Genomic DNA, 26797 nt, shown 5'->3' with positions numbered 1-26797 from the left:
TTCCTCTCTCAGCCAGGGGTCCTTGGGAAGAGGCAGCCCCACCCAAGACAGAAGGGAACTATGACTGCCGTCAAACATGACCTGGCTAGTTCTGGGGCCTGCAGCAAGGATCTTACCCTCTATTTGCCTGAGTGTCCTAACTTCTAAAGTGAAGAGATTGAAAAAAAAATTTGAGCTGGATATAATGTGAAATATAACAAAGTTTTGCTTGGTGAAAACCAAAGCAAAATAGCCCCAGCAGGGTTTGAAAGCAAACCTCGATGGACCTGCCTCTGTGCCGTGGACAGGCCCAGCTGGGCTTTCTCTGACTTTATCTCCAAAGGCCAAACCTCCCTCGCAGCAAGGTCACTTTTGGTCCTGAAAGACTGAGTTAAGAAGAACGTTAAAGACGTGTCTAGCAAAGTACTCTCTAAGAAGAGAGCTACCCCAGAAGTAGCAGCCGCAGAGAAGAGTGACCGTACACGTGTGGGCAGTGCTGAGATGGGCCAGCCCCTGATGGCCCAAGGTTCTGCTGATGTTCCCACCACCTGCAGCCCCCAAAACATACTTTTATACTTGCTTACTCGCTTTGCTGTCCCTGGATCAGACTGGAGCCATGGAGGGCGTGTGCATCACTGTAACCCCAGACCTTGCAGGGTGCCTGGGACAGAAAGTCAGCTAAATGACAGGCAGAACTGAGTTAAGTTGTGCCAACCCCATCCTGGGGCTCCTTCCCCTGCCCGTGATGGGGGACAGGCAGCTGGGTGCCCATAGGCTTATCACTGCAGTCTGGGTGCTATGACACCCTCATTGACGGGACCCCTCTGAGCCACACCCTCTCTGCTCCCGGAGAGTGCTGCTGGGTGGATTGGGTTTACATTTCAACCTGATCATAAAACCGCACATTAGGAAAGGTATCCAATCAATTAGTTCTAATTAATCATGAACAAAATGTGCCTCTAGCTGTAGGATGTGGTTTCTTTCCCATTGGCTATAATTAGAAAAGTTTGGTGACTGTACAAAAATAAAATGTCTATGGGAAATGGAGAGGGGAAGAAGGAAGAAAAACAAGTGGTTAGAAGCAGTGTTGAATGGTAACTAGAAAGCTGTAACCACTTCCCATAGACGTGGGGAAGCTTCCTTGAAGCTGAGTGCAGCTGCTCTGGGCAAGCAGAGACGTTTCTGTCCTCCGCCTGCATGTCCCGACCCATTCATTTCTTTCTTTCTTTCCCTTTTTTTTTTTTTTTTGTATTTTTAGTAGATACAGGCTTCCACCATGTTGGCCAGGCTGGTCTTGAACTTCTGACCTTCAGTGATCCACCCACCTTGGCCTCCCAAAGTGCTGGGATTATGGCCATGAGCTACCACACCCGGTCTCCCATTCCATTTGTTTCTACCGGGCTTTCTCTGTGGGCCTCACAGGCAAAGCTAGCCAGCAACAATCCTCCCCTTCCAGGAGACTGGGGTGGGACTGAGTGGTTATAACATGACCTTGTGCCCAGAGAGCTCTGGCCACAGGGCTGCTGCCACTGCCACGGGAGCGCAGAGCTCAGCTGCTGGGTTAGAGCCCTGCCCAGGACAGGGAGGCTGATCCCAGCCAGGGGAGGCTTGGGGGGGTCTCTGAGGGTGTCATTCATCAAGGGAATTGGTCAGTCCCTCCATGGCCTCCTTGACGGTATGTTGTAGAAAAGTAACATCTTCACTGCCAGGCTTTGTCATCGATAAATTAAGCCTGACCCACCCCCGTCTAGTGTCTGTGAGGTTTAGGGCACTGTGTTGGGATAAGCATCCAGTGTTGGGCACCAGAGACCACTGGGGAAGATGCCAGTCAGGGCTAGCAGATGTGAAGTGTGTGAGTGGTATGAAGTGGGCCAGGCCAGGGAAAACTGAGTTAGAGCTGATCTCCCCTACTTTCCAGCCGTGTGAGCTCAACCCTCCACACTCATGCTGCTCATCTGTACAGGGAAGCTGTGGGTCCTGATGTCACAGGGATGGTGGAGGCTGTCAGGGCATGGCTCTCCAGGGGCTCCATGAGTGGGAGCCGATAGCATGATTGTGATCCTATAGCAAGGATGCCAAGGGATCTCCCTTTATACCCTCAGCAGGGAATTGGATCTCAGCCTGGAAAGTTTCTTGATGTTTCTTCTTCATGAAAAGAGTGTCGGGAGCCATGCTGCCTGGGCCACCGTGTTGCTGGGTGCAGCAGGTGGCTGCCGTGCTCCGTGGGGTGGGACGGTGTAGCCTGCTCAGCAAGGGAGCCAGTGAAAGCTCCATGACTGAAGGGACCCTCTAGCAGGTGCACAGCTGACTGGGGGCACTGCACAAGGACCTCAAGGGCCAGCTCAGCCTTAGCAACAAAAACAGCAAAACCCTGACTGGCAGAACAATGTTGAGCCAACCATGGATACCTGGAAGAAATCTCATTTAGTTGTGGTGTATAATTCCTTTTATATGGTGTTGGATTTGTTCTGCTAATATTTTCTCAGATATATTTGTGCTTATGCTCAAAAAAATCAGATATATTGGTTTGCAGTTATCTTTTTTTTTTTTTTTTTTTTTGAGGTGGAGTTTCACTCTTGTTGCCCAGGCTGGAGTGCAAAGGCACGATCTCAGCTCACTGTGCTCTCCATCTCCCAGGTTCAAGCGATTCTCCTGCCTCAGCCTCCCGAGTAGCTGGGATTACAGGCATGCGCCACCACGCCCGGCTAATTTTTGTATTTTTAGTAGAGACGGGGTTTCGCCTTGTTGGTCAGGCTGGTCTTGAACTCTTGATCTCTGGTGATCCACCTACCTCGGCCTCCCCAAGTGCTGGGATTACAGGCATGAGCCACCACGCCCAGCCCTGCAGTTATCTTTTTTTGTAATGTCACATCTCATTTTGTTGTTAGGGTAATGCTGGCCTCATAGATCACTTGGGAAGTACTCTGTCTGCTTCTATTATCTGGAAGAGATTGTGATGAATGACAATCAATATTTTTTTTTTGCATAAATGTTGGTAGAATTTACCAGTAAGGACATGTGGGCCTAGTACTTTTTTATGAGGTTATTAATAATTGACTCAAATTACTTACTAGATATAGGGTTATTCAGGTCATGACATTCTCCTTGGGTGGGTTGGTCTTTGAAGGAGTTGGTGTACAGTTTGGCTTTTTCTCCTCTGCACCCTATACCTTTCACTGGCTGCGATATTTCCAATCTACATCCCAGAAGCTGTGGCTCTTATGGACCAATGTTTTCTCCCTCTCCGGTGATCCAGGAAGCCTGGGGAGGATTGAGGGGGAGGAATTCCCTTCCCCAACATAGATAAGGTCCTGGCAAAGTCGTTTCTCCTGAAGAGTAGACCTTTATTATGGGGGAGGCCCTGGGCGGATGTCACAATGATTGCTCTTCCCATCTCCCTGCCAGAGCCAGGAGGGGAATCCTTCTAGAATCTTCACCATGAGGACATTGTGGCGTCCCTAGATATAAAGTCCACACATTTTAGGGACTCTTAACTCAGTGGCCCCAGTAGTTTCTCCCTCTTATGCTAGTCCACACTCAGCCTCCAGCAATTTGTCAAAACTACCATTGAAGTGTTCCTCCCAGTTAATAACCTAGCAGCTTCTGTTCCAGATAAGCAGGTCTCAGTTCTGTCTCTGGGGGCACCTGACTCTTTGGATTTTGAGGTATCTATTTGTTTTGCAACCTCAGTTTCATGATGGGTCCTAGGAAAGTTGCTGATTTTCAGTTTTCCAGCTTTCTGTTGCTATCAGGACAAGAGTGATGACTGCAAAGCTCTTCACATGTTGGAACTGAAACCAAAAGTCTCTAGTCCTTTTGTTTTGAAATGAACCTCTTGGGGTCTTGCAGAAGGGCTTGGTGGGCCCACGTTGGAGGCTGCAGTGGGAAGCCAGGGGACTGGAACTCTGAGCCTGCAGACCAGCTCTGCTCACCTCAATACACCAGGCCGTGAGCTGGCTTTGAACACCTAACCCTCAGGCTTTAATTTCTTACGCATTTATCACATGACTGGAGATATCCGGGCCCTCTCATCCTCAAAATTAATGTGTAAATCGGCTCTGGAATTGCAAGAGACCCAGTGTGTGGCAGATGCACCTGACAGCAATAATTGAAACATACTCAGAGAATGATTCTATGGGCTAAGAAGAATGTGTATTCAGAGTTCCTAGCCAGGGAATCCAGAGTGGCCAACCCAGGATTCACTCCTTTCCCATGAAGGATATCTGAACCTCTGGCCCTTTCCTTAAAACACAGGACATGCAAGAAATAGAGGCTGTTTGTAAATGGAGGTTGCTAGGCGGAGGGTGCTAAGTGGAAATGCTGTATAAACTGCATGCTTCTTACAACTGCTAGTGGTTCTCCTGCCCAGCCCACCACCACTGGATTGCTCCCGTATGTAAGTCCTCAATAAAACTTATGTCTACTTCACTGGGAGAGAAGTGAGGAGGTCAGAGGGGTCAGCCCAGCCCTGGGCACCTGGGCCCGTTAGCCTCGCCAGTGACTTAGAGGCTTTCTTCTAAAGTGAAACCAAGGCTTCTGAAGAGGCGGAGTGGAGGAGTGGTGTGCTCAGATGTGTGTTTTGGAAGGGGCACGGCAGTGTGGGGAGTGCAAGGTACGAGCCTGGGAGGCCAGCTAGGCTCCAGATGTGGTCCAGGCTGGTGACGAGATGAAGACTACTTATCTGCACCCGGAGCTGGGGGGCAGAGAGGGGTGGATGCGTGGAGCACTCCCCTCCTACTTCCGGTGGCTCACCGCTGCCAGAGAGCCTCTGCCTGGCCTTCCACCCCCTCAGTGCGGCCACTCTCCGTGCCTTCATGGGCTTTGGGTAGAGTCACAGCACTAACCACCACTTGACACTGTATGCCATCAGTCATCTCACATTGCAGCACATTTTCAGCAGCTCTGATTTGCTCAAGGGACCCCACGTGCCAGGTTATGACCAAGGAAGAGCCCCGGACATCACAGAGTGAATGGAACCCCACCGCACCCACTCCACCCCGTTCCCCAACTACCCCACCCCGTTCCCCAACTACCCCACCCCGTCCCCACCTGTCCCTGTGCCGGTCAGGCAGCGCATGTGCCTATGGCCTCTCCCTTCCTCTGGCTCCTCCTCGCCCCACCCCCTTCTTGCTCCTTCATGGCTGGGGCACGGGAGAGGGATCAGAAGGAGACAGGGGCTTCTTGCTGTGCTGGCTCTCTGGGCAATTCTCTCTTGTCAAAGCTCTTGGTCACGGAAAGCTTCCTAGCTCCTCTATGGCACTCAGGGATGGAAACTCCTGGGAGGGTCTCCTGCACCACCCCGGGCCCTAGAACAGAAGCCCCACCTCAGGGTCTTCTCACCTGGGGATGCAGCCCTCTTGAGAAGCAGGGAATTAACATGATGGAGCCCAGACCATTAAGGGCTCCACAAACCTTATCACGAACCACCCTGCCAGGAAAACACCCGTATTCTTGCCCCACCAGACTCCAGCAGTGCCAGCTCCTCCCTCGTTCCCCCACGTGGTTCCCGTCTTGCCCTCCTCCACATCCAGGGGACGGTTGTCCTACCCTCTCAAGGACTGTTAGGGGCTCTTCTCCTAAGACGGCATGGGGTCCAGAAGTCTCAAAACAGCCCTCACCCAGCTGGGATGCAGCAGCCCTGATAGCAGACAATCCAAACTCTTCACAGCGAGTCTCTGGGGACCTCTTATTTGGCCAGGCTTGAGGTACTGAGGAGCCCACAAAACTCTGTAATCGCTAAAGAAATTATTGCTCGTAAGGAGCCTCTGGGCTTGTCTCACGTGGGTTGAAGGTGGGATGTGACCGTCTAAAGCTGTGCAATGTAGAAACACTCGGCAGCCATTGGCCTCAGTATGAAGTTCTTGCCAAAATTCTGAGAAACAGGGATGCAGACCATTGCAAATAAATTTAATTTTTAAATTTCCCACTAGAATTATTAGTCTAGTAAGGGCAGGGGATTGACTCATTCACCTCTATGTTTCTTGTGACTAGAACAGCATCCAGCACACCGAAGGTAGTCATATTTTTAAATGACTAAATGCGTATGTCTCAACTTGGTAACTCTGAAAAGAGGGCTAGCAGAAGAGATTGGCAGCCACTCACACTGACTTCTGGCTCCTGCTGCTCACCACATTGTTTTGTAAACGTCCATTTAGAAAGTGGCTTAGCTCTGGGGCATAGATGAGCAGCATGCTGATGTCTGGCATGTAGTTAAAGGGCTGATTTAGGTCTGGGCGTGAGTGAGCAGAAGACTCAGGCTTTGAGTGACAGTGAAGGGGAGATGTGGATCTAGGATAAGTTTGGGATTCAGACTCAGGTCTGGGTGTGGGTGAGCGGCACACTCAATTCTTGTGTGTCAGGAAAGAGCAGACTCAGACTTGCTTAGCTATTGCACGTAGCTAAGCAGTGCACTGTCGTATGAACTGAGAGAGGAGCCTCACTCAGGTCTGCAATTCCAGTGGGAAGCTGCGGATCTCCCTCCAATCTGGGGCTCAGCAGAGGCTTCTTTTAACCTAGTGGGCAGTGTTTTCATTGCTTTTGTTTGTGTTATGCAGGTACAACCTTATTGGGCTAATGGATCTGCACTGGTCCTTACGTTCCACGATTAATTAACCAGAAGCAGAGCCTCGTGATGCCCCCACAAATCCGGTTGCTCATTGTGGTCTTTGTGCCTTCCCTGCTTCTGACAGAGCAGTGCCAGGGCTTGGCTTTTGCCATTTGCCTCTTGGTACCTCCATTTAAATCGGGGACCTCATTCTCCCTATAGCTCCCCACACCTGCACCCTGTCCTCCAGAGAACAGCCACTAATGTGCTTCTAACAGATTCCAATACTCCCCCCATTTGCCTTGGGTGTTAGGAATGTCTTCTGGCCTCTTTAAAAAGATGGAGTTAGGATATAATTGGGAGGTCAATGTCAAGACTGGTGAGGTCTGAGTCTGAGATTTCACTCGACTCAAATATGCTGACAAGTTAGTGTCATGAATGCTGTCAGAAAAAAACAGCCTCCTGGACTGGAGATGAAAGATTATATTTCTCATAGTAAAAGTAGCAGCCGGAGCATCTGCATGGTTTTTTGGTTTCCTTGTCCCCAGGTCCCACGGAGGCGGTGCAATGGGCCCACATGTATGTCATGCAGGCAGTGGGTTTGTGCTGCAGCCAAGGAATCCAGGCCATCACTTTTGTTTTGGTTTTTTTTGAGATGGAGTCTTGCTCTGTCGCCCAGGCTGGAGTGCAGTGGCATGATCTCAGCTCACTGCAACCTCTGCCTCCCAGGTTCAAGCAATTCTCTTGTCTCAGAATTTTTGTATTTTTAGTAGAGATGGGGTTTCACCATATTGGTCAGGCTGGTCTTGAACTCCTGACCTCAGGTGATCCACTTACCTTGGCTTCCCAAGGTGCTGGGATTATAGGCGTGAGCTACTGCACCTGGCCTGGGCTGTCACTTTTTGATTAAGTAGCAAACTTCACAGCAGGCAGTGGTCACATGGTAGCCGGTGGTCATGGTGTGCTCGCCCTGACCTACTTAGATGCCACGGAGACTGCTCGGCCTCTGGAGACTGATCGGCCTCTGGAGACTGATCGTCCACGCAGTCCAGCACACCAGCAAGACTGTGCGGGGATGTCAGGCCCATGGCAGACTGGCATTCCCAAGGGGCTCAAATTATCAACCCGCTCCAACATTCCTGGCTCCAAAAATCTCCTAAGGACACTGCTGGCTTCTCAGCCTCATTTCACATCCATCACTGCGCTGAATTCCAGTGGCCGTCCTCTCTGACAGGTATAGGTGCTCCCTGGTGCCAACTGGCTCTGGTGCAGTCTGCTGGTGCAGGCCCCTGGGAAGAATCTGCCCAGCTGAGGTGGGTCTTTCCTTTGGTGATCCTGCATCCCCTCCATGCCAGTCCATATTCCTTCCGTTTCCATGGCTGTAAGTTAGTGGCCTGTGATGTTTTTGCTGGTTGGCTTCCCAGTTTTGCCTTTTTAAGGAAATCTAGGAGATTCTGGACTCTTTTCCAGGAGTGGTTAGGTTGGGGCATGAGAAGAATGACGTTCTCTGTCAGAGTAACTCCCTGGCAAGGTTGTTAAAGAGCAGCCCGGAAAGACAGGAGCAGGTGGGAAAAGCCTCAGCAGGTCCAAAAATTCCTAGTGAGTGAAGGGGCTGCAGATGCTCACTGGAGCCTATTTCCCAGCAGACCCAGCATGGCCCTAGAAAAGCAGGCTGCAGGCCATCTACCCTCACCCCTCAGGTCCCCTCAGAGTCGGAGGAAGGTGCCAGGCCTGGCCTGTGGCTCCCGAGGCTCACCACGATGCGGCCAGACAGCTCTGGCTTCTTTCTCCACCTCACTTGCTCTACTGTGGCCACCTGAAACTTCCTTGTGTTTCTGACCCGGCAGGCTGACCCCCGGAGTGCCTCTCCCTGCCAGTGTCCCCTTCTGAAAGAGGCGTCCTGCCGCCCGGCTCACACACCTGCCTGCCAGGAGTTTTCCAGCACCTAACTCTGTTTTTCTTCATGGCACCAAGTCCATGTGAAATGTCCTTGTGGGTTTCTTGTTCAATGCCGCTTCCCCCTAGAATGTCAGGCTGTGTGAGCAGAGGCCTGTGCCCTGGAAACCCCGTTAGATGAAGCTGGCCTTTGTGTATGGACTGGCAGTGTGGACAGGCTCAGTGGGTCATGCTGTTTACTTCTTTTTTTCTTTTTTGAGATGGAGTTTTGCTCTGTCGCCCAGGCTGGAGTGCAGTGGCACGATCTCGGCTCATTGCAACATCCACCTCCAGGGTTCAAGCGATTCTCCTGCCTCAGCCTCCAGAGTAGGTGGGATTACAGGCACCTGCCACCATGCCTGGCTAATTTTTGTACTTTTAGTAGAGACGGAGTTTCGCCATGTTGGCCAGGCTGGTCTCGAACTCCTGACCTTAGGTGATCCACCTGCCTCAGCCTCCCAAAGTGCTGGGATTACAGGCATGAGCCACCGCGCCCAGCCGCTGTTTACTTTTGCAAGGGTAGTCGAGGCTCCTCCTGACCCGGTGTGTGCTGGCCTCGGGCCTCCCCTGGGGTGATGCTGCCCCGCAGCGTTGCCGTCTGGTCTCTGGCCCCTGCCTGTGGCCATGGCGAACACTTTAGCCCTGACACTCTGTGGTGCTGTGACATGCAGCACCCAGTGGCTGTCGGGCAGCATGTGGGTCTCACAGGGTTTGCCTCATTCATGCGTTCAGAAGTGACTGTACCACAGGTGGCATGCTGGAGTGAAGGAGGCAGACTGCCCCTGCCATCCCAGAGCTTCAGTTGTGGAGAGTGGAAAATACTACAGGGTTAACTCGACAAACCGTTCTTTATGTCCCCTTTTTTTCTTCCACTTGGACCTCTCCCCAGGCATCTAGAAAGTTCCTAGCACATTCCCTCTGTGGGGCTGCCTGCTCTTGGTAGAACTCCATGCCACAGGCTTTTGGCTTTCACACCTGCTGACCTCCAAAGCGGCCCAAACCCAGTGCCCCATGCACAGAGCATGGGGCCTGAAAGCCGACCTGACTCCTGGATGTGTTCTCAGATGCTACGGGCTGGTCAGGGCTTGATTATTTACTCCTCCTAAATAACATCTGTGTCCTAAGCATGTGGAAAGGACATTGAAATAGAAGTTGGCAAATCAAAATTCAACTCCTAAATCTACTCTCTACCAACTGTGTATCTGTAAGTCTCTCTGAGCCTCACTTTTCTTGCCTGAAAAATAGAGCCACTGACATCTCCCCCAAATCCCTTTCCTAGGAACTCTAAGTAGAGAATAAGAGTGTGCTTATAAAGTCACTTTTTGGAACCGCAAATAGTGGTGATTCCTAATCCTTTGGCAGATGGATAGCCATACTTCAGGTTTTGCCAGTCTCGCCACCTGTTATGAGCGTGGCTTGATATAAACTCCAGGTTAGAATCCTGGCTTGTTCACAAGGTGAGATTCTTAATCTTGTCAAGTCCTGGTTTCTCATTGGCAGAATAAACATAATTCCAGCAGAACAGATTCACAGTGAAGACAGCTCCTGCACTGTCCATGGCACATGGATACTCTGGATAAAGGTTAGCTCTGCAAATGCACAGGACTCTTCCCTTATTGCAGTCTCTTTAGGGTTTCATTAAAGATTCCATGTGTTCTTATCTAGGCTTTTGCTAAGGAGGTATCCTCTGTCACTTTCCACCTGGAGGTGGCCTGAGAGCTGGATGGGGAAGAAGACCAAAGCAAATGGCACAGAGGAGAGGCTGCCCGGCCACCCTTGGCTCTGTGGCACCCACTCGCTTCCCAATGTGACTCCGACCTTGGGGATGATTCTGCACGACGAGTGGGGCAAGGAACAGTCACATTGGTAAACAGACGACTGAGCAGTGAAAGATGTTTCCAGCAAAGCATTCTGAATACAGTATTTATGGACTCAAGTTGTTCCTGGGATATTTATAGACGGGATGCAAATGTAAAGCATATGGTGTGCTCTTCCAGAAATACTCTTCCAATTAGGCTGTGCATGGTGCTCAGCCACACTGCTCTTTCCTCTGAAGATGCTCTTCAGCACATTTGTAGCAAATGTTACTCTAAGTTGCAGAAAACGGGGTGAACACGTGTCTCTCAGGGCACTGTCTCTGATGAAAGGCTGTTTTCTTCTGATGAACACTTTTCTGCCCCAGCTCCAGGGTCCATTCAGGGGTGCTCTGTGGTGAAGCATGTGGTTGATTTTTTCCTTCTCTTCCTGTTGCTGGACATGTGGAGATCACTGTGGAGGCTGTGGCAGGAAACTCCAAGAACAGGTTTTAGAATGATCTGGAAGAAGGGCCCTTTTGTCCCTTACCTTCAGTTTGTATGTGCTGTGTTCTGGGGGGAGCCAGTACCAGGATATGCTTGGCACACGGCCTAAAGCTACCCATGCCACTGGGAAAATGCATTCCTTGTTTAGAGCATGGCACTGGAAGCAGGTGTCCAGAACCAGCCACTGATAGAAGGCACATCACATCCTAGGACTGACCATCTCCTCAGAAGCCGTGCAGCGTAGTGTGTGGTCAGTGTGAGCAGCACAAGAGTGGACTCTGCCCTGAGCAGAGACAGGGTGTAAAGACGCAAACAATCTGCTGGTTGGTTACACACAGTGTAACGCAGTGGTGCAGGTCTCTCTTGTAGGTTTCTTTAGACCAGTTGATTTACTTGTCATTAAGAATACACGTGTATTTTCATTTTAAAAGGGTAACATTCAAAGCACTCAAGATTTGGGGGAAGTGGAGGATTTGGAGGAAATGGGGGAATTAATATAATACAAGCCTTTTGGAAGGTAAGTTGCGTTAAGCATAGAGAAAAATTCATATTTTAGCATCAGCATTTTCATTTCTAGTCGTCTTTCTAGATAAATAACCTAAACGTAGACATAACTTCATGACAAGAGCATTATTGTCATTGCTGGCATATGTGTATGTGTGTGTGTAAGAAAAGACAATAAAATGCTTAGTATCAGAGAAATAATTCAGTAATCTGTTATATAACCACAAAAAGGCATTTACATAGCAGTTAAAATTAAGCTTATTTGAGATCACATACAAAGTGGTGTTATGTTAAACTATTGTTTTTAAAATCAAGATGTAAAATTAAATACATAAGAGCACTACTACAAAGAAACTTTAAACAAATCTATGACTATAGTATTTCAAATAGGAAAAATATATTTAAATAACTTATTAATAGGCACTTGGAAAAAATGTTCTAGCTCAAATGCATGAAAGTTTTTTTCAAAAGTATTTTTCACCTATTAAGCTGACATAGGTTTAAAAAACAATAATGAAAAAAATAGATGGTACTGGTGACATGTGAGACAAGTGATTATTGTCATTGATGTTTATTTTATTCTATTCTTTTTTTAATAATTTCAACTTTTATTTTAGATTCAGGAGGTACTTATGCAGGCTTGTTACATGGGTATACAGCATGGTGCTGAAGTTTGAAATGATTGATCCTATCACCCAGGTACTGAGCATAGTATTGTGTCAGGAATTTACTCCTTCTGGTGGGTTCTTGGTCTTGCTGACTTCAAGAGTGAAGCCCGGGCTCTCGTGGTGAGTGTTACAGCTCTTAAAGATGGTGTGTCCGGAGTTTGTTCCTTCTGATGTTCAGATGTGTCTGGAGTTTCTTCCTTCCGATGAGTTTGTGGTCTTGCTGACTTCAGGAGTGAAGCCGCAGACCTTCATGGACATTTGCTGTGAGTATTACAGAGTGCTGATTGGTGTGTTTACAATCCTTTAGCTAGACACAGATCACTGATTGGTGCATTTTTACAGAGTGCTGATTGGTGCATTTACAATCCTTTAGCTAGACAGGAAAGTTCTCCAAGTCCCCACTCGACCCAGGAAGTCCAGCTGGCTTCACCTCTCAGTATCCAATAGGTAGTTTTTCAACCCTTACTCTCTTCCTTCCCTCTCCACTCTAGTAGTTCCCAGTGGCTATTGTTGCTATCTTTATGTCCATAAGTACCCTATGTTTAGCTCCCATGTGTAAGTCAGAATATGAGGTATTTGGTTTTCTGTTCATGTGTTAATTTGCTTAGAATAGTGGCCTCTAGCTGCATCCATGTTGCTGCAAAGGACATAAATTCATTTTTTTTTTTTTTTTTTTTTGAGATGGAGTCTTGCTGTCTCACCAGGCTGGAATGCAGTGGTGTGATCTCGGCTCACTGCAACCTCCACCTCCCGGTTCAAGCGATTCTCCACCTCAGCCTCCCAAGTAGCTGGGACTATAGACACATGCCACCACGCCCGCCTAATTTTTTGTATTTTTTTAGTAGAGATGGGGTTTCGCCATGTTGGCCAGGCTGGTCTCGAACTCCTGAGCTCAGGCAATCTGCCCGCCTCAGCCTCCCAAAGTGCTGGTATTATAGGTGTGAGCACCTGGCAGACAAAACAATTTAACTCTGTTACAAATATATGAAACTACCTCACTGTTTTGCTTTAGATTATCTGTAATACATGAAGTTTTCACTTTCAGAGCTTAACTGTTATCTTTATACATATCATATCTGAATAATTTCAAACATATTAAGACAGATTAGTTCATTGATATACTGTAAACAGCAATTTTGCATAAGAGTAAAAAAATTGTCCTACATGTGAATGGGCCAAAAATTGAACAGATAGCCTTTGTATGTATGTCTCATTAAAAAAAACTTCCAGCTTTTTTGAGATATAATTTGCATACTGATATAACTGGAGGAAAACTGGAAAATTTATAAATACATGGAAATTAAACAATATACTCCTGAACAACTAAAGGGTCAAAGAAGAAATCAAAAGGTAAATTGAAAAGTACCTTGAGACAAAGCAGAAAGAAAGAAATAATAAAGATTAGAGCAGAAATAAATTAAAAATAGACCAAAAAGGCAATGAAAAAGATCAATAAAACTAAAAGTTGATAATTTGAAAGGATAAATAAAATTTACAAGTGTGTAGCTAGACTAATAAATAAAAAGAAAGAATAGACTCAAATAAATAAAATTGTAAATGAAAGAAGAGACATTAGAACTGATACCACAGAAATCGTAGGCTCATGAGAATTCTATGAACAATTATGTGCCAACAAATTAGATAGCCTAGAAAAAGTTCCCAGAAACATACAATCTACCAAGACTGAATCATGAAAATATAAAAATCCAAACAAATAGAAAAACCTCCCAGCAAAGAAAATCCCAGGATGGGATAGCTTCATGTGTGAATTCTACACACATTTAAAGAAGAATTCATGCCAATCATTTTCAAAGTCTTGCACAAAATTGAAGAGCAGAAAACACTTACAAACTCATTTTATGAGGGCAGCATTATCTTCATACCAAAGCCAGAAAAGGACGCTACAAGAAAAGAAATTACAAGACAATATCCCTGGTGATCCTAGATACAAAAATTCTTAACAAAGTATTAGTAACCCAAATTCAACAGCACATTAAAAAGATCATACACAATGATCAAGCAGGATTTACCTCTAGGTTGTTAGGGTGATTTAACTTATGTAAATCAATAAACACCATATGCCACATTAACAGAATGAGGAATAAAAATTTGTGCATATGGTATGATCATTTCAATAGATGCAGAAAAATCATTTGAGAAAATTTAACATTCTTTTATAATAAAAACTCTCAACAAATTAGCTATAGAAGGAATACTCCTCAATGTAATAAAGTCCATATATAACAAGCTTACAGCTAACATCACACTTAACCATAAAAAGGTGAAAGCTATTTCTCTAAGATCAGGAACAAGACAAGGATGCCCACTCTCATCACTTCCATTCAACACAGTACTGGAAGTCTTAGCCAGAGCAATCAGGAAAGAAAATGAAACAGAATGCCTCCAAACTGGAAAGGAAGAAGTAAAATTTTTCTGTTGGTGGAAAATGTGATCTTATATACAGAACACCATTAGAATCTACCAAATAAGTGTTTAAAATAATAAATGCATTCAGTGAAGGTGTGAGATGCAAAATCAACATACAAAAATTAGTTGCATTTTCATATGCTAATTAGCAAATTATCTGAAAAATAAATTAAGAAAACAATCCCATTTACAATTGCATCAAAATAATAAAATACTTTGAAATAAATTTAACCAAGGAAGTGAACAAATCTATATACTAAAATTATAAGACATTGATGAAGAAGTTGAAGAAGACATAAATAAATGGAAAGATATCCTGTGTTCATGCATTGGAAGAAACAGTGTTCTTAAAGTGTTCATACTTTCCAAAGTTATCTACAGATTCAATGCAATCCCTATCAAAATTTCAATGTCATTTTTTACAGAAATACAAAAAAACATCCTAAAATTTGTATGGAGCCTATAGAAGACCCCAAATAGCCAAAGCAATCTTGAGTAAGAAGAACAAAGTTGAAAGCATCACTTTTTCCAATTTCAAACAATATTACAAAGCTGTAGTAATGAAAACAGTACAGTATGATATTGGCATAAAAACAGATATGTAGACATATGAAATATAATAGAGAGCCCAGAAATAAAGCCACACATATACAGTCATCTAATCTTTGACAAGGGCATCAAGAGTACACAATGGGGAAAGTACACTGTCTTCAGTGGTGCTGAGAAAACTGGATATCCACATGCAAAAGAATAAAATCAAACCCTTATCCTACACAATACAGATAAATTAACTCAGAATGGATTAAAGACTCAAAAGTAAAACCTGAAACCATAAAATTGCTGGAAGAAAACATAAGGAAAGGGCTGTTTGACGTTGATCTTGGCTATGATTTTTAAAAATGACTCCAAAGCATAGGCAACAAAAACAAAAATAAATAAGTGGTGCTACATCAGCTAAACAGCTTCTGCACAGCAAAGGAAACAATAAAAGAATGTAAAGGCAACCTATGGAATGGGGGAAAATATTTGTAAATCATATATCTGATGAGGGGTTAACACCCAAAATATTTAAGGAACTCATACAAATCAGTAGCAAACAAAAAACCTCTCCAAACAGGCAAAGGACTTAAAGAGACATTTTTCAAAGACATACAAATGGCCAAAAGGTGTATGTAAAAGTGTTCAATATTACTATCATCAGGGAAATGCAAATCAAAACCATAATTAGATATTTCCCCACATCTGTTAGGATGGCTATTATCAAAAAATAAGCAGTAGCAAGTGTTGATGTGAGTGTGGAGAAAAGAGAATCTTTGTACATTGTTGGTGCAAGTGTAAATTTGTTATTGCCATTATAGAAAACATTATACAGGTTCCTGAAAAAATTAAAAATTGAACTACCATAAAATCCAGCTATCCCACTTCTCAGCATATATCCAAAGGAAATGAAATATACGCAGGAGTGGAATTTCTGGGTAATATTGTAATTCTATATTTAACAGTTTTGGAAGTTTCCAAGCTGTTTTTCAAAGTGGCTTCACCATTTTACATTCTCATCGGCATGCATGAAAATTCCAGTTTCCCGATATCCCTGTTGATAATTGTTATTCTGTTTTTTTTTAATTAAAGTCTTTCTAGTGGTAGTGAAGTGTAATTTTGATTTTATTTCCGTGATGGCTAATAATGCTGAGCAAGTTTTTATGTGCTTACTCACCATTTGCATATCTTCTTTGAAGAAATGTCTATTCAGATCTTTCTCCTAGATTTTTGATTGGGTTATTTGTGTTATATTATTGAGTAATAAGAGTCCTTTATCTATTCTAGATACAAGCTCCTCATCAGATACATGATTTGCAAAAATGTTCTCCTATTATGTAGCTGTCCTTTCACTTCATTCATGGTGTCCTTTGAAGCATCAAATTTTAAATGTTGATGAAGTTCAATTTATCTATTTTTTCTTCTTTACTTGTGCTTCTGGTGTCATATCTAAGAAGGCTTTTCCTAACCAAAGTTTGTGAAGGTTTACTACTATATTTTTCCCAGATGTTTTTATAATTTTAGCTCTTAGTTTTAAGTCTGTGATCCAGTTGACTTAGTTTTACTGTATGCTGTGAAAAATAACACTAAATTCATTCTTTTGCATGTCGATATCCAGCTGACCCAGCACCATTATTTGAAAAGTTTATTCTTTTTCTCATTAAGTTTTCTTGGCAACATTGTAAAAAATTACTTGATTGTAAGTGTAAAGGCTTATTTCTGGACTTTGAATTCTATTCCGTCTATCTATATTTCTATCCTTATGCCAATATCATACTGTCTTCATTAGCTTTATAGTAAGTTTTGAAATAATAAAATGGGAGTCTACAACTTTCTTTTTTCTCCAAAGATTGTTCTGAAAATTCTGGCTTTCTGGAATTTCTTTATGAATTTTGGGATCAGATTGTCAATTCTGCAAAAAACCTGACTTGTTGCATTGAATTTAGATCAATTTGGTAAGTATTGACATCTTAACAGTATTAGGTCTTCTGATTCATGAATGTGGGAAATCTTTCAATTTATTTAGGTCTTCTTTAATCTCTTTCAACAATTTTCATAGTTTTGTGTTCACTCATTAAATTTATTCCTTAGTATTTTTGTCACTTTGATGCTATTGTAAATGGAATGCAATCTTAATTTCATTTTTGAATTGTTCATTGCTAGTACATAGGATTACAAATGATTTTTGTATATTGGTCTTGTATCCTGCAACATTTGCCAAAATAATTTTATGGTTCTGTAGATCTGGAGAGAGGATTCCTTAGGATTGTCTATATTCAAGGATATGTCATCCAAAACCATAAATAGTTTCACTTCTGCCTTTATAATATGGATGACTTTTCTTTTTTTCTTGTTTCTTTTTTTTGGCTAATTGCCTTGCTAGGCCTTCAGTACAATCTTGAATAGAAGTGGTGACAGCAGACACCTTTGTCTTGTTTCTGTCTTGCAGGAAAAATATTTAGTCTTTTACCATTAAGCGTGATGTTAGCTTTGGAGTTTTAAAACTAATACCCATTATCAGATTGAGGAAGTTTTCTTCTATTCCTAGGTGGTAAGTGGTTTTATCATGAAAGGATATGGGATTTTTGCCAAATTCTTTTTTTCTTCATCTATGCAGATGATCAGATGATCATGAGTTTATTGTCCTTTAGTCTATCGATATTGTGTATTACATTAACTAATTTTCACATGTTAAAACAACCTTACCTTCCTAGGATAAATTCCACTTAGTAGTGGTGTATATTTTAAAAATATGTCTGGATTTAGGTTCCCAGTTTTGGTTAAGGATTCTTGTATCTAAATTCAAAAAAGAAATTGGTCTGTTATTTTCTTTCCTTGCAATGACTTTATATAGTTGGGGTACTATGGCAACACTATCTCATACAATGAGTTGGAAAACATTCCTTTCTTTTTATTTTTTTGGGAAAGACTTTGTAAATAGTTGGTATTAATCTTTCTTTAAATGTTTGGTAGAATTCCCCAATAAAGCCTTGTAGGCTCAGGTTTTCCTTTGTGGAAATTTTTTCCATAACTAATTTGATACCTTTATTGTACATTTATTCAGAGCTTCTATTTTTTCTTTTTAGCTTCAGTAGTTTGTGTATTCTAGGGACTTGTTCATTTCATCTAAGTTGTATGATTTGTTGGCATACCATTGTTCACAATATTCCCTTACAGTCCTTTTTATTTCTGTAAGGTCAATAGTAATGCTGCCACTTTAATTGACTTTTGCAATTTGAACCTTCTCTTTTTTCTTTTGATCAGTCTAGCTAAATATTCATCAATTTTGTTGATTTTTTCAAAGAATAAACTTTTGATTTTGCTGATTTTCCCTGTTGTTTTTTATTCTCTATTTCAATATTTTCTATTATAATCTTTATGTTTCTTTCCTTCTTCTAGGTTTAGGTTTAGATTGCCTTTCATTTTCAGATATCTTAAAGGGTAAGGTTTGGTTGTTGATTCGAAGATTTTTGTTTTTAATTGGGACATTTACACTTGCAACTTTCCATCTGAGCACTGCGTTAGCTTCATCTTGAACATTTTTGGTAAATTATGTCTTCATTTTCCTTTATATCAAAGCATTTTCTAATTTCCTTTATGATTGCTTTTTTGACACACTGGTAATTTAAGAGTATGCTGTTTAATTTCTACATATTTGTAAATTTCCCAAATTTCTTTCTGTTTTTGATTTGAAATTTCATTTCATTGTAGTGGGCGAGAATAATTTATATGATTTCAATTCTTATAAATTGATTGAGGCTTGTATTCTAACCTAGCACTTGGTCTGTCCTGAAGAATGTTTCATTCTGAAAGTAATGTTTGTTTATTTATTGTTGGGTGGAGTATTATATAGATATCTGTTAATTGGTTCATAGTGTTGTTCATTTATTCTGTTTCTTAATCTGCCTAGTTGTTCTATTTATTATCAAAAGTTTGGTACTGGATTCTCCAACTGCTATTGTAACTTGTCAATATTGTATGTAATTCTGTGAGTTTTTGCTTTGTGTATTTTGGGGTTTTGTTGGTAGGTACACATATGTTTGTAATTATTATGTATGTGTGTGTATGTGTGTGTGTCTGTGTATTTAGTGTGGTAAAGAATTTGGCATTGTCTGATAAAATGTCTAGCCTTTGCCCTAAGCTTCTGGGAGATACTCTACATAAAACTTGAAAGAACTGTCTTGGGAGCTAATTACTCCAAATCTTAGACTAGGGCTGGCCACACCCATCAGTGTGAGGGTTGTGGCTGTCCAAAACAGAAAGACCAATCATTTGGCTTAGGTTAGGGGCTGACCATGCTAGAAAGACCAACCATGTTATTTAGAGTGAGGGAGCATTTGGGTCATTTGGGCTATCAGTTGACCTGAAGACTGAATTTAACCTTGTGGGCAAACAATCAATCAATTATACTTATATAATGAAGTCCCTATAAAAACTCTGAACACTAAAGCTCAGGTAAGATTCCCTGGTTGGCAATACTTTGTACACTGGTGTCAACAAAATAACATGTTATGACACCACAAGGAGAGGATACCAGAAAGTCTGGATTTGGAATGCTCCCAGACCCAGCCCTATGTGTCTCTTCTTTTGGCTGATTTTAATCTGTATCTTTTCCATGTAATGAACCATGATTGGAATGTAATAGTTTTCAGTGAGTTTTCTGATTTGTTATTGTGAATTATTGAAACTGAGGGTGGTTTTAGGAACCTTGCAAATTTGTGGTAGGTGTCAAAAGTGAGGGCAATCTTGTGGAGAACTGCTCTGTTATATTTTGTAGTTTGGCTAACTCCAGGTATATATACCCAGTTTGAAAATCTTTGCCTTTTGATTGAACTGTTTAATTTATTCTCATTTAATATTATTATTAACATAGATTTATATCTATCTTTCTTTCTATATGTCTCATGTTTTGGTTTCCCTATTTCTCCTTTACTACTGTCTTTGGTATTAAGTGAAAATATTTGAGTATAGTATTTTCATTTCTTTAATGACTTTTTAATGATGTAGTTGGTTTTAGGGCTAACCATACACATTTTAACTTATCAGAATCCACTTCGGATTTATACTAACATACTCAATTATGATATAAAAATGTTACTCCTATATAAATCTAGCCTCTCTTCTTCCCTTTTATTATATTATTGTTATATATTACATTAATACTTGTTAGGAACCCAAAAACCTGTTTATAATTATAAATAATCTTATCTTTTGAAAAAAGCTGAGGAAAGTAGGAGAGAGAACATTAACTTGCAGAGTTTTTTTGTATTAACCCGCTTAGCTACCATTTGTTGTTCTTTTCATTTATTTCTGTGGATTTGAGTGACATATAGTGTCATTTCTTTACTTCAGTACAGCCCTGCTCACCTCCTTTGTGCTGTTGTTTTCAAACATAATTACAGTTCTACATGTTATAGGCTCAACAATCCAATTATACACAATATTTATACAATAGTATTTTGAATTATTTAGGAGAAGAACTATGCATTTCTACTGCATTTTATAATTACAAAACTTAACAGTGCTTTTTTTTTGTGGGTGTGCATTTGAATTACCATCTGGGGTCACTTGCTTTCAATCTGAAAACCTTCCTTTAGTATTTTTTGTCAAGAGAGTCTGCAAGCAACTAATTCTCTCTAATTTTATCTGGGAATGTCTTTATTTCAACTTCAATTTTGAGGAAGAGTTTTTCAGACATATGATTCTTGCTTGACAGTTTTTCTTGTTTTCCTTCATTATATCAGATGTTATTTGACTTTCTTTTGGCCTCTGTTGTTTCTGATGATAAATCAGTTATTAATCTTATTGTGGTTTCCTTGTTAACTGATGAGTAATTTTTCTGTTGCTACTTTGTCTTTCAACATTTTGACTACGGTGTGCCTGGGTGTATTAGGCCATTTTTGCATTGCTGTAAAGAAATACCTGAGGCTGGGCAATTTATAAAGACTAGAGGTTTAATTGGCTCCCAGTTCTGCAGGCTGTACAGGAAGCATGGCGCCAACATCTGCTCAGCTTCTGGTAAGGGCCTCAGGAAGCTTATAATTGTGGCAGAAGACAAAGGGGGAGCAGCCCCCGCCCACCACTTTGTCACCACATACTGAGAGCAGAGGTAAGAGAATGAGCAGGGAAGGGTCACACACTTTTAAACAACCAGATCTCACAAGAACTCAGTATCATGAGGATAGCACCAAGCTATTCATGAGTGATCCACCCCCATTATCCACCTCCCACCAAACCCCACCTCCAATACTGGGGGTTACATTTTAACAAGAGATTTGGAGGAGACAAATATCCAAACCATATCAATTTTCCCCTGGCCCCCCAAGTCTCATGTCCTTCTAACATTGCAAAATATAGTCATCTCTTCCCAACAGTCCCCAAAGTTTTAACTGATTTAAGCATCAAGTCCAAAGTCCTAAGTCTCATCTGAGACTCATCTCCTTCTCTCTAAGAGCCTGTAACATCAAAATAATTTATTTACTTCCAATATACAATGGGAGTATAGGCTTTGGGTAAACATCTCAGTTCCAAAAGGGAGAAATTGGCCAAAAGAAAGGGGCTATAGGACCCATGTGAGTATAAAACCCAGTAGGAAAGCCATTAAGTCTTGAAGCTCCAAAATAATCTCCTTTGACTCCATGTCCTGCATCCTGGTGCAAGGAGTAGGCTCCCAAGGCCTTGGGCAGCACTGCTTCTGTGGTTTCCCTGGGTGCAGCCCACCACAAGATGGAGTTGAAAGTCTGTGACTTTTCTACACTGAAGTTGCAAACTGCTGGTAGCTCTACCATTTTTGGATCTGGAGGGTGATGACCCCCTTCCCCCAGCTCCCCTAGGCAGTGACCTGGTGAGCACTTTATGTGGAGGCCCCAATCTCACATTGTACCTCTGTACTTCCCTAGTAGAGGTTCTCTGTGGTGGTTCTGCCCTGCATGAGTTTTCTGCCTGGAGACCCTGCCTTTATCATACATTTTCTGAAATCTAAGAGGAAGCTGTCAAGCCTTCTTCACTCATGCATTCTGTGTGCCTGTAGGCTTAAGACCACATGGAAGCTGCCAAGGCTTATGGCTTATACCCTCTGAAGTGGTGGCCCAAGCTGTACCTAGAGTTCTTTGAGCCAAGGATGGAGCTGGAGCAGCCTGTATGCAGTGAGCAATGTCTCAAGGTTGAGTAGGGCAGTGGGGCCATGGGCCTTGTCCACAAATCTATTATTTCCTCCTAGACTTCTGGACCTGTGATGTGAGAGACTGCCTAGAAGATCTCCAAAATGTCTTTGGGACATTTATCTCATTATCTTGAATGTTAGCACTTGGTTCTTTTTTAGTTGTGTTAATATCTCTGGTTGCTCCATGGTCTTCCTGGATTCTTCCCTTGAAAATGGGCTTTTCTTTCCTACCACATGGATAGGCTGCATATTTTCCAAACTTTTACACTCTGGTTCCCTTTTAAATATAAGTTCCAGCTTTAAGTCGTTTCTTTGCTCCTGAATCTGAGCATAGGTTGTTAGAAGCAGCCAGGCCACATTTGATCACTTTGCTTCTTAGAAATTTCTTGGGAAATTAAGCTTAACCTTCTGTAAATCTCTAGGGCATAAACACAATGCATCCAAATTCTTTGCTAAGGTATAACAAGAGTGGCCTTTGCCTCAGTTCCCAATAAGTTCCTTATTTTCATTTGAGACCTTGTCTGCCTGGACTTTACTGCTCATATCACTATCAATATTTTAATCACAACCATTTAACTAATCTCTAAGAAGTTCCAATCTTTCCACCATCTTCCTATCTTCTTTCAACCCCTCTAAACTCTTCCAACCTCTGCTAGTTCCAAAGTTGCTTCCACATTTTCAGGTATCTTTTTTAGGAATACCCCACTCCTGGTACCAATTTTCTGTATTAGGCTGTTTTTGTGTTGCTCTAAAGAAATACATGAGGCTGGGTAAGTTATGAAGAAAAGAAGTTTAACTGGTTCATGTTGCTACAGGCTGTACAGTAAGCATGGTGTCTCAGCTTCTGGTGAGGTCCTCAAGAAGCTTCCAATCATGATGGAAGGAAAAGAGGGAGCTGGTACATCACATGGCAAGAGCAGGAGCAAGAGAGCAAGCGGGAAGGTGCCACACACTTTTAAACAACCACTCACTATTTTAAAGAACTCACTCACTATTGCAAGGATAGCACAAAACCATTCATGAGGAATCTGCCCCTATAACCCAAACACCTCCCACCAGGCCCCACCGCCAACACTGGGGATTACATTTTTAACATGAGATTTGAAGAGGACAAATATTCAAATTATATCACTGGGTGTATCTTTTTGTTTGTTTGTTTTTGTTTTTGAGACAGAGTCTTGCTCTGTTGCCCAGGCTGAAGTGCAGTGGCACGATCTTGGCTCACTGCAAGCTCTGCTTCCTGGGTTCATGCCATTCTCCTGCCTCAGCCTCCCAAGTAGCTGGGGCTACAGGCACCCACCACCACGCCCAGCTAATTTTTTTTTGTATTTTTAGTAAAGACGGAGTTTCACCATGTTAGCTAGGATGGTCTCGATCTCCTGACCTCATGATCCACCTGCCTCAGCCTCCCAAAGTGCTGGGATTACAGGTGTGAGCCACTGCGCCCGGCCTATCTTTTTTTTTTTTTTTTTTTTTTTGCATTTATTCTACTTGGAGTTCTTTGAACTTCTTTGATGAGTAGATTAATGTTTTCCTTCAAGTTTAGGAAATTTTCAATTTCAATTGTTATTACTTAAAATATTTTTTTCTGCTTATTTCTATCTTTCTTCTTCCTCTGTTTCTTCCATAATGTGTATGTATGTTTTGTGTGCTTAATGTTCACCCACATTTCTTCAAGGTTCTATTTATTTTTCACCATTTTTTAAATGTTTTTGGGATTACGTAATTTTAAGTGATTTGTCTTTAAGTTCACTAATTTTTTTATTCTTTCAATTAAACTATAGTGTTGAGTCCCTCTAATGAAATTTTTATGTCTTTTACTGTACTTGATGATGGTGAATTTAACAAGGCTCTCTTTCTCTTATCTCTCTTTCAGTTGCCTGTCTCTGTTGATATTACACCCACCTATTAAACTCTACTAAATGCTGACGGCCTTATTGTTTTCAACAATAGCCTTGCCATAAGTTGCTTCACATTAATTTTAAATTAACTATGGGTCCCTCTGTAGGGAGAGTTTCTGAGTCAGTCTGGAAATTTTATTCTGACCCTAGGAGGGCTATTCTTAGCTGTCTCTTTTCTGGTTCTTTCGGGTAAACTAGCTGATCTATGGGTTAGCTTGTTGCTTTCATGGAGCTAACATACTTCTCTTAGTTGCTTATCATCAAAATCTCCATTGTTTTAGAATGTTCACTTAGCCTTAAGCTTTCTCATACTGTAAATAAAGTCAATTCCTTTGAAGGGAATCTTTAGAGCTCTCTGTTCTTATAGCCTGTTTCTCCCCTGGGTAAAACCTCTATGCCACTATTTCAGAGCTGGGGGAAATAGCAGCTCACTTCTCTTAGAATGTCACCTCTCATTTACATTCAGTGTGTTGGGTAGCAGTGGCAGCTTCTGGTTTTCTTGGTTTGCATCTCCTGTAGGGCATGGAACCTCTACCCTACAAATGAATTGGCATTAGGACAATTGGGGCCCTACTATTGTTGTCCTACTTCATTGAGATAGAGCCTCTACAAGTTGGGGCTGGGTAGGGGAAGAGAACCCCTGATCTACATTTGTCTGGGATTTGGGTTCTGCAACACAGAGCTGGTGGGGAGAGAAGTGCTGCTGGCCTGCTCCTTTCAGAGAGATACTGTCATCCTGAATGTATTAGTTGCTTATCATACTACTATGCAGAACTGCCCGAGATGGGGTAATTTATAAAGAAAAGAGGTTTAATTGACTCACAGTTCCACATGGCTGGGGAGGCCTCAGGAAACTTACAATTATGGCAGAAGGTGTAGCAGGCACGTCTGCGGCAGCAGGCGAGAGAGCCAATGAAGGAAACCAAGGGGAAAGAGCCCCTTATAAAACCATCAGATCTCATGAGAACTCACTAACAATTGTGAGAACATCATGGGGGAAATTGCCAATCATCTCCCACCAGGTATCTCCCTCAACAATTCAAGATGAGATTTGGGTGGGGACACAAAGCCTAACGATATAACTGAAGTAATAGCTAGGGGAAAAGGAACCCTGTGTTCCTCACAATGCCTACCCAGGGTGGAGCTTCTGCCATGCTGGGCTGGTTGAGAAAGAGGAAGGGGGCAGGCTGTGGCTCAACTGCCACAGACTCTTGCTGTCTTACCAAGATTTAGTCAATTTTATTGAATAAATATCTTTTCATTTTTTGTATGTGCTCAGAACAATTACCAGTGGCTTAAATTTTTAAAAAAAGATTATATGTGTGTGTGTGTGTGTGTGTGTGTTTTGGATGTAGCTTTACAATATATATCAGAAGCCTCCATGTTTTTTGACCCAGTAGTTATATATCTAGGAACTTATACTAAGGATATTAAAATACAAAAGTTTATGAATAATATTATAATTATTTTTAATAGAGAAAAATAAAACAACCTAAACATAGCAATAGTAGAGTGGACAAATAAATTGTTATGTATTTAAAGAAGCTAAGAATCTTACTCCCCTAGCTCTTTGATACAGAAGAGATGTCATAATTCTTCCCCCTTCCCATTGTCTTATTGTGGTAAATATACATAACGTAAAGCTTACTATCTTAACTATTTTTTTTTTTTTTTTTTTTTTAGACAAGGTCTCACTCTGTCACTAGGCTGGAGTACAGTGGGGCGATCTCGGCTCACTGCAACCTCTGACTCCCTGGTTCAAGTGATTCTCCTGCCTCAGCCTTCTGAGTAGCTAGGATTACAGGCACACGCCACCACACCCAGCTAATTTTTATATTTTTAGCAGACAGGCTTTCACCATGTTGGCCAGGATGGTCTCGATCTCCTGACCTCATGATCCGCCCGCCTCAGCCTCCCAAAGTGCTGGGATTACAGGCATGAGCCACCACACCAGGCCAACTGTTTTTAAGTATACAGTTCAGTAGCATGAAGTACATTCATATTATTGTGCAACCATCACCATCATCCATCTTTAGAACACTTTTCATTTTGCAAAACTGAATGCATTAAACAATAACTCCCCATTCCCCAGATCCTGGCAACCACCCTTCTACTTTCTGATTCTGTTCTTTAACTACTCTAAGTACCTCATGTAAGTGCAATCATACAGTATTTTTATTTTTGTGACTGGCTTATTCCACTTAGCATAATGTGCTTGAGATTCATTCATGTTGTAGCATGTTTCAGAATTTTCTTCCTTTTTTTTTTTTTTTTTTTGAGAGAGTCTTGCTCTTGTCACCCAAGCTGGGGTACAATGGTGCTATCTCGGCTCACTGCAACCTCCACCTTCTGAGTTCAAGTAATTCTCCTGCTTCAGCCACCTGAGTAGCCGGGATTACAGGCGCCTGCCACCATGCCCTACTAATTTTTGTATTTTTAGTAGAGATGGGGTTTAGTAGAGACCAGGACACTGTTGGTCAGGCTGGTCTCGAACTCCTGACCTCAGGAGATCTGTCCGCTTCGGCCTCCTAAAGTGCTGAGATTACAGGTGTGAGCCACCACACTCAGCCTTCCTCTTTAAAGCTGAATAATATTTCATTCTATGGATACACTACCTTTTAGTTATCCATTCATGTATCAAAGGACACCTGGGTAGCTTCTATTTTTTGGCTATTGTGAATGATGCTTTTATGAACATTGTTGTACAAATGTGTTCCAGGCCCTGCTTTCAATTGTTTTAAGTAGATATATGAATGTAGAATTGCTAGATCATGTGGTAATTCTAATTTTGACTTTTTGAGGAACAACCAAACTGTTTTTCACAGTGGCTGCCCCATTTT

Source organism: Pan paniscus, chromosome 13 (assembly GCF_029289425.2).
Source record: "Pan paniscus chromosome 13, NHGRI_mPanPan1-v2.0_pri, whole genome shotgun sequence".
NCBI lineage: Eukaryota > Metazoa > Chordata > Mammalia > Primates > Hominidae > Pan > Pan paniscus.
Note: the sequence above shows the minus strand (reverse complement) of the source record.